Genomic DNA, 8,141 nt, shown 5'->3' on the forward strand with positions numbered 1-8,141 from the left:
ATTTATTTATGTCCATGATTCCAACAGTTGAATTAACTAGGCCTATAATACAAAAAGCGGCGATTGTGTGCTTTAAAGACAATGCAGCCGCCTCGAATGGGCAAGACGGCTGTTTCACTCTGCAATTAAAGCTTCCTTAAGGCTGTGTGTGAATGACTGTCAAGATTCAAAAACGTACTGTATATTGTGACGGCCCTGAATTTTTCTGAACCGTCTCAGTGCAGCTCCTTCCAATAGGGCGCTTTCCCTTTAATTCCCAATTAAATAGCCAGCATCAGCTGCGCAAAAGTGGGGTTGTGATGGAGACGTGACTGAGGATGTGTTGTTCAACCCTCAGTTCCGAAGCTTCTCTATTCCGTTTGTTTTGTAGCCTAAGAGAGTTTACCCAGGATCGGATCCACTCTTTGCGTCCCTGGACTACACCTCTCCGTTCTTCGTGGCCTTTCTCCGCTGGAGATCTATTGGCGGATTGGATTGTCCGGACTGACTACCACCTTTTTGTATACGGTATTTCATTTGTTTGGATGTGATGTATACTGTGATTTATGTAGTTAGTTGTAGTTGAGGACTTAATTAAGAGTTGATACGCTTTAAAGTTCTGTGGTAAAATAATTGTATGTTTAATACTGGGTTTACGCTACACGGAATGAACGGACAAACATTGCGTGACAAAAGTCACTTGAGTTCCCTGAACTCTTTTACCGGGCCACAACTTGTTAGAAGGGACTGTGACAGCACAGTGTCTGGGGAAAATGAATTGATCGTCTGTTCTATGTTCAATGTTTCCCTGATGCTCTTCACTTCTGCTTTCCTGAACTTTAATAAATTAAAATGTCTGACGCATTTCAATCACTTCAAAGCATCATCATTCAGACTGAAATTTGGCAATACGGGTTTTGACATCTTTGTTTTATCGCAGATTCAAAAGTTTAATCAAATAAAATGTGTTTGGGATACCACCAAGAGCACTAAAATGGAGACGTTATCACCATCTTCAAACAAACAAGTATTCTGACCAATGTATTCAGCACCTGCCTCTCCCAATCACTACAAGGTGCTTATCAATTAGAATATGGTGCTTTATTACCCATCCCTACAAGGTGCTTCTCTTGACGCTACCCATCCTTGTCGCGGGATCGTTTTCGTCAGCAACCGCTGAATAGCATAGCGCAACAATAAAATATTACTAACAAATATTCATATTCATGAAATCACAAGTGCAATATTTTGAAACACAGCTTAGCCTTTTGTTAACCTTTTGTTAATTTTGTTGTTCAGATTTTGAAATGTTGCTTAACAGCGAAAACAAAAGTAGTTAATCCAAATGGGATTGCTTTCGCTGTAAAGCAACATTAATAACTCTGAGATGACAGGTCAGCCATGGAAAACTGCAAATGTGTTGCTACTGCTCTCAATAACATTGCTGCCCTCAATTTCAGGCGCTATTGACAAAGTTCAGTGGGAAAAAGTTGTGGTGGACTACTTTCAGGAGGACAATCGTGCTGATTCTCTCTGACTTAAACAGACGATGAGGAAATCCCTGATTTAGATAAAAGCATTTAAATTGAAGAAGACATTGTAGAGTCTGACAGTGATGAGGAAGAAGAAATGGCACTTGACAGGGGTCAACATCCCACAAGCTGGTGGAAAGCTGGTGGCAACAACAACCGACTCTGAACTTCAGGCTGCTGACACAGATCAAGCAGTACCAGCACTTCAGGTGAAAATCACTCATTGCATTGTATGAGGTTATTCTTCTTATCTAAACTTGGGAGGTGAATTGATGTTGAGGTTGTAATGTCTTGTATATTTTATTAGTTATTTCCTGTTTTACACCGTCTGGAGCCTGGTGTTGTCGCGTTCGGATTCAGTCGGGAAACAGCTTTCAGCTGCTGAGAAACACTGACATCCTTCTTCCCATAGATGGTCTGCCTGTACAAGCACCACCTGGACTGGACACAGCTAAACAAATCTTTTTGGGAATATCAGGGACTTTTGCAACGAACAGGCTATGGGCATTGTGAGGTATACTTATTTTCCACCATTTGCAAATAAATTCATTAAAAATCCTACAATGTGATTTTCTGGATTTTTCTCATGTTGTCTGTCATAGTTGAAGTGTCCCTATGATGAAAATTACAGGCCTCTCTCATCTTTTTAAGTGGGAGAACTTGCACAATTGGTGGCTGACTAAATACTTTTTTGCCCCACTGTATTTACCTGATATTAATGGATAACATTAATATTTAACTAATAGTAAGACATCTGTCCTCTTAATATCTGTTTTTATGGTATAGTTCCCTGCAGCTAATCTGGGAGTATGGTCACCAGAGAGGGCTTGAGCTGACAAATGAGTTAAAGACTGCGTTACATAGACAAGAATGTGTTTTACTACGGACACTTAGGAGTAGAACAAGCCCTCATGGTCTCAAAATCATCAAAATGATTGCAATAATTAATCGATATGAAATAAAGATGACTGTTTGAAGAAATGACAGTCTCTCGCACTTGATTGGAATATACCACGACAACATCACATGCCCTGCACCAAAGTAAAGGGCAAGACAGAAACCGGTTGTCTGTAAACATCTACAGTGGAAGTCGGAAGTTTACACACTTAGGTTGGAGTCATTAAAACTTGTTTTTCAACCCCTCCATAGAATTTTTGTTAACAAAATATAGTTTTGGCAAGTCAGTACTTTGTGCATGACAAGTAATTTTTCCAACAATTGTTTACAGACAGATGATTTCACTATTTCAATTCCAGTGGGTCAGAAGTTTACTGTGCCTTTAAACAGCTTGGAAAATTCCAGAAAATTCACTCAAATGATGTCAATTAGCCTATCAGCATCTTCTAAAGCCATGACATCATTTGAGTGAATTGGAGGTGAACCTGTGGATGTATTTCAAGGCCTACCTTCAAACTCAGTGCCTCTTTGCTTGACATCATGGGAAAATCAAAAGAAATCAGCAAATACCTCAAAACAATAGTAGACCTCCACAAGTCTGGTTCATCCTTGGGAGCATTTTACAAACGCATGAAGGTACCACGTTCATCTGTACAAACAATAGTACACAAGTATAAACACCATGGGACCACGCAGCCGTCATACCGCTCAGGAAGGAGACGCAGTCTTTCTCCTAGAGATTAACATACTTTGGTGCGAAAAGTGCAATTCAATCCCAGAACAACAGCAAAGGACCTTGTGAAGAGGCTGGAGGAATCCGATGCTAAAGTACCTATATCCACAGTAAAACGAGTCCTATATTGACATAACCTGAAAGGCCACTCAGCAAGGAAGAAGCCACTGCTCCAAAACCGCCATAAAAAAGCCAGACTACGGTTTGCAACTGCACATGGGGACAAAGATCGTTCTTTTTTGGAGAAATGTCCTCTGGTCTGATGAAACAAAAATAGAACTGTTTGGCCATAATGACCATTATGTTTGGAGGAAAAAGAGGGAGGCCTGCAAGCTGAAGAACACCATCCCAACCGTGAAGCACAGGGGTGGCAGCATAATTTTGTGGGGCTGCTTTGCTGCAGGAGGGGCTAGTGCACTTCACAACATAGATAGCTTTATGAGGAAGTAAAATTATGTGGATATATTGAAGCAACATCTCAAGACAGGAAGGTAAAGCTTGTTCACAAATGGGTCTTCCAAATGGACAGTGACCCCAAGCATACTTCCGAAATTGTGGCAAAATGGCTTAAGGACAACAACGTCAAGGTATTGGAGTGGCCATCACAAAGCCCTGACCTCAATCGCATAGAAAATTGTGGGCAGAACTGAAAAAGTGTGCGAGCAAGGAGGCCTACAAACCTAACTCAGTTACACCAGCTCTGTCAGGAGGAATAGGCCAAAATTCACCCAACATATTGTGAGAAGCTTGTGGAAGGCTACCCAAAACGTTTGACCCAAGTTAAATAATTTAAAGGCAATGCCACCAAATACTAATTGAGTGTATGTAAACTTCTGACCCACTGGGAATGTGATGAAAGAAATAAAAGCTTAAATAAATAATTCTCTATTATTTTGACATTTCACATTCTTAAAATAAAGTGGTGATTAACTGACTTAAAACAGGGAATTTTTACTAGGATTAAATGTCAGGAATAGTGAAAAACGGAGTTTAAATGTAAACTTTCAACTTCAACTGTATATACACACACACAACATACATAACCAGTCAAAAGTTTGGACACCTACTCATTTCAGGGTTTCTTTAGTTTTACTATTTTCTACATTGTAGAATAATAGTGAAGACAAACTATTAAATCACGTATTTTTCTTAAATGCATTAAGAATTAAAGAATTCTACAAATTAACTTTAAAACAAGGCACACCTGTTAATTGAAATGCATTACAGGTGACTACCTCATGAAGCCTGTTGAGAGAATGCCAAGAGTCTGCTAAGCTGTCATCAAGGAAAAGGGTGGCTACTTTAAAGAATCTCAAACACTTTTGTTTACTACATGATTCCATGTGTTATTTCATAGTTTTGATGTCTTCACTATTATTCTATAACATAGAAAATAGTCAAAATAAAGAAAAACCCTTGAATGAGAAGGTGTGTCCAAACTTGACTGGTACTGTATTTTGATATTAAGCACAATTATTAAAATCAGCAAGGGATTCCTGCATAGCTATAAAATCTGACTGACATTTGGACACAGCCAGATCAACAGTCAGGGTAATAGCATACGTAATATTATCATCCACATATAGATGAAGTTTACAATTTGACAGATTGACCAATATGTTTATATAAATAGTGAAGAGAACATGTCCCAACATCTACCTTTATGTATGTCAAGACATTCTGACTTAACCCCATCAATCACAATGGCCTGAGTTCTGTCACTAAGAATGTCAAGACATTCTGACTTAACCCCATCAATCACAATGGCCTGAGTTCTGTCACTAAGAATGTCAAGACATTCTGACTTAACCCCATCAATCACAATGGCCTGAGTTCTGTCACTAAGAATGTCAAGACATTCTGACTTAACCCCATCAATCACAATGGCCTGAGTTCTGTCACTAAGAATGTCAAGACATTCTGACTTAACCCCATCAATCACAATGGCCTGAGTTCTGTCACTAAGAATGTCAAGACATTCTGACTTAACCCCGTCAATCACAATGGCCTGAGTTCTGTCACTAAGAATGTCAAGACATTCTGACTTAACCCCGTCAATCACAATGGCCTGAGTTCTGTCACTAAGAATGTCAAGACATTCTGACTTAACCCCATCAATCACAATGGCCTGAGTTCTGTCACTAAGAATGTCAAGACATTCTGACTTAACCCCATCAATCACAATGGCCTGAGTTCTGTCACTAAGAATGTCAAGACATTCTGACTTAACCCCATCAATCACAATGGCCTGAGTTCTGTCACTAAGAATGTCAAGACATTCTGACTTAACCCCATCAATCACAATGGCCTGAGTTCTGTCACTAAGAATGTCAAGACATTCTGACTTAACCCCATCAATCACAATGGCCTGAGTTCTGTCACTAAGAATGTCAAGACATTCTGACTTAACCCCATCAATCACAATGGCCTGAGTTCTGTCACTAAGAATGTCAAGACATTCTGACTTAACCCCGTCAATCACAATGGCCTGAGTTCTGTCACTAAGAATGTCAAGACATTCTGACTTAACCCCATCAATCACAATGGCCTGAGTTCTGTCACTAAGAATGTCAAGACATTCTGACTTAACCCCATCAATCACAATGGCCTGAGTTCTGTCACTAAGAATGTCAAGACATTCTGACTTAACCCCGTCAATCACAATGGCCTGAGTTCTGTCACTAAGAATGTCAAGACATTCTGACTTAACCCCGTCAATCACAATGGCCTGAGTTCTGTCACTAAGAATGTCAAGACATTCTGACTTAACCCCGTCAATCACAATGGCCTGAGTTCTGTCACTAAGAATGTCAAGACATTCTGACTTAACCCCATCAATCACAATGGCCTGAGTTCTGTCACTAAGAATGTCAAGACATTCTGACTTAACCCCATCAATCACAATGGCCTGAGTTCTGTCACTAAGAATGTCAAGACATTCTGACTTAACCCCGTCAATCACAATGGCCTGAGTTCTGTCACTAAGAATGTCAAGACATTCTGACTTAACCCCGTCAATCACAATGGCCTGAGTTCTGTCACTAAGAATGTCAAGACATTCTGACTTAACCCCGTCAATCACAATGGCCTGAGTTCTGTCACTAAGAATGTCAAGACATTCTGACTTAACCCCGTCAATCACAATGGCCTGAGTTCTGTCACTAAGAATGTCAAGACATTCTGACTTAACCCCATCAATCACAATGGCCTGAGTTCTGTCACTAAGAATGTCAAGACATTCTGACTTAACCCCGTCAAGGGCCTCCAGAGCTCAGGCTTATCGAGGACAACTTATTCAATAAAATAGCATTATCAACAGTAGCAAAAACGTTTGAAAGGCCCACAAACATAGCAGCACATTTAATTTTAGTGTCTAATGCATTGACAAGATCATTAACCACTAAAGTGGTTGCTCCAATAGTGCTATGCCCAGGCCGAAACCCTGACAGTTGAACATTCAACATACATCTCAGATTTTTTTTTAAAGAACAAAGAATCTTAACTAGAAAAGAAAGCCCTGAAATGGGGTTATAGTTATTAACATCACTTCTATCCCACCCTTATGGAGAGGCAGCACATACTTTTGACATTTTTACTGATCAAGTTAAATAAATAAAAAATGTGTGGGTTTTTTGAGCCAACAATGATGAGCACTGCACACTTAAGCAGACTAGGAGCCAATTGGCCAATCCTTGTGTATTTGTTGTTGTCTACTGCTAGCAAAGCATCCAGGACCTCTTTCTCTGTAAATATCTATACTTTCATCCTTCAGCAAGTTTTCCCCTGTCAGCATCCAGCCCAATTTCATTGTAAATAGAATTAGTTCTTTCAAAAGAGATAAATAAAATGGTAATTCAACGATGCATTTTTTCCCATAATGAGGCCAGAGTTTGAATTAATTTGTTGTTGCAGATAGTAGGAAGTAGAACCATTCAGGGATTTGACAGTTTTCCAGAATTTAGCCACGTTTCCATTACAAGCAGTTACATAATCAGATTCAGGCAATTTCTGATTTGTCTTACACAATGATGTTTATATCACCTTTATTTAAGCAGGTAGGCCAGTTGAGAACAAGTTAATTTACAACTGCGACCTGGCCAAGATAAAGCAAAGCTGTGTGACACAGACAACAGAGTTACACATAAACAGACCTACAGTCAATAACACAATAGAAACATCTATATACAGTGTGTATATGTAGTGAGATTAGGGAGGTAAGACATAGTGGCAATAGTGCCGAAATAATTACAATTCAGCATTAACACTGGGGTGATAGACGTGCAGAAGATGAATGTGCAAGTAGAGATACTGGTGTGCAAAGGAGCAAGAGGAGAGTTTACAGTCTAACCAGACACCTAGGTATTTGTAGTTGTCCACATATTCTAAGTCAGAACCGTCCAGAGTAGTGACGCAAGACGGGCGGGCGGGTGCGGGCAGCGACCGGTTGAAGAGCATGCATTTAGTTTAACTTGCATTTAAGAGCAGTTGGAGGCCACGGAAGGAGTGTTGTATGGCGTTGAAACTCTTTTGGGGGTTTGTTAGCACAGTGTCCAAAGAAAGGACAGATGTGTACAGAATGGTGTCGTCTGCGTAGAGGTGGATGAGAGAATCAACACCAGCAAGTGCGACACCATTGATGTATACAGAGAAAATAGTCGGCCTGAGGATTAAAACCTGTGGCACCCCCATAGAGACTGCCAGAGGTCCGGACAACAGGCCCTCCGATTTGACACACTGAACTCTATTTGAGAAGTAGTTAGTGAACCAGCGAGGCAGTCATTTGAGAAACCGAGGCTGTTGAGTCTGCCGATAAGAATGCGGTGATTGACAGAGTCGAAAGCCTTGGTCAGGTCGATGAAGACGGCTGCACAGTATTGTCTTTTATCGATGGCAGTTATGATATCGTTTAAGACCTTGAGCGTGGCTGAGGTGCACCCATGACCAGCTCGGAAACCAGATTGCATAGCAGAGAAGGTAAGGTGGGATTCGGAATGGTCGGT

At 40.4% G+C, this 8,141-nt stretch overlaps 1 long non-coding RNA gene across 1 annotated transcript; it reads left to right on the plus strand.

Annotated features, from left to right (window-relative positions):
* Positions 1 to 481: 481 nt before the first annotated feature.
* Positions 482 to 2,060, plus strand: LOC135572872 (uncharacterized). The gene is made up of 3 exons (XR_010464515.1): positions 482 to 507; positions 1,440 to 1,720; positions 1,924 to 2,060. It is a non-coding gene; the product is annotated as an uncharacterized LOC135572872 (long non-coding RNA).
* Positions 2,061 to 8,141: the final 6,081 nt, after the last annotated feature.

This window comes from Oncorhynchus nerka, linkage group LG2 (genome assembly GCF_034236695.1).
Source record: "Oncorhynchus nerka isolate Pitt River linkage group LG2, Oner_Uvic_2.0, whole genome shotgun sequence".
NCBI classification, from domain to species: Eukaryota; Metazoa; Chordata; class Actinopteri; order Salmoniformes; family Salmonidae; genus Oncorhynchus; species Oncorhynchus nerka.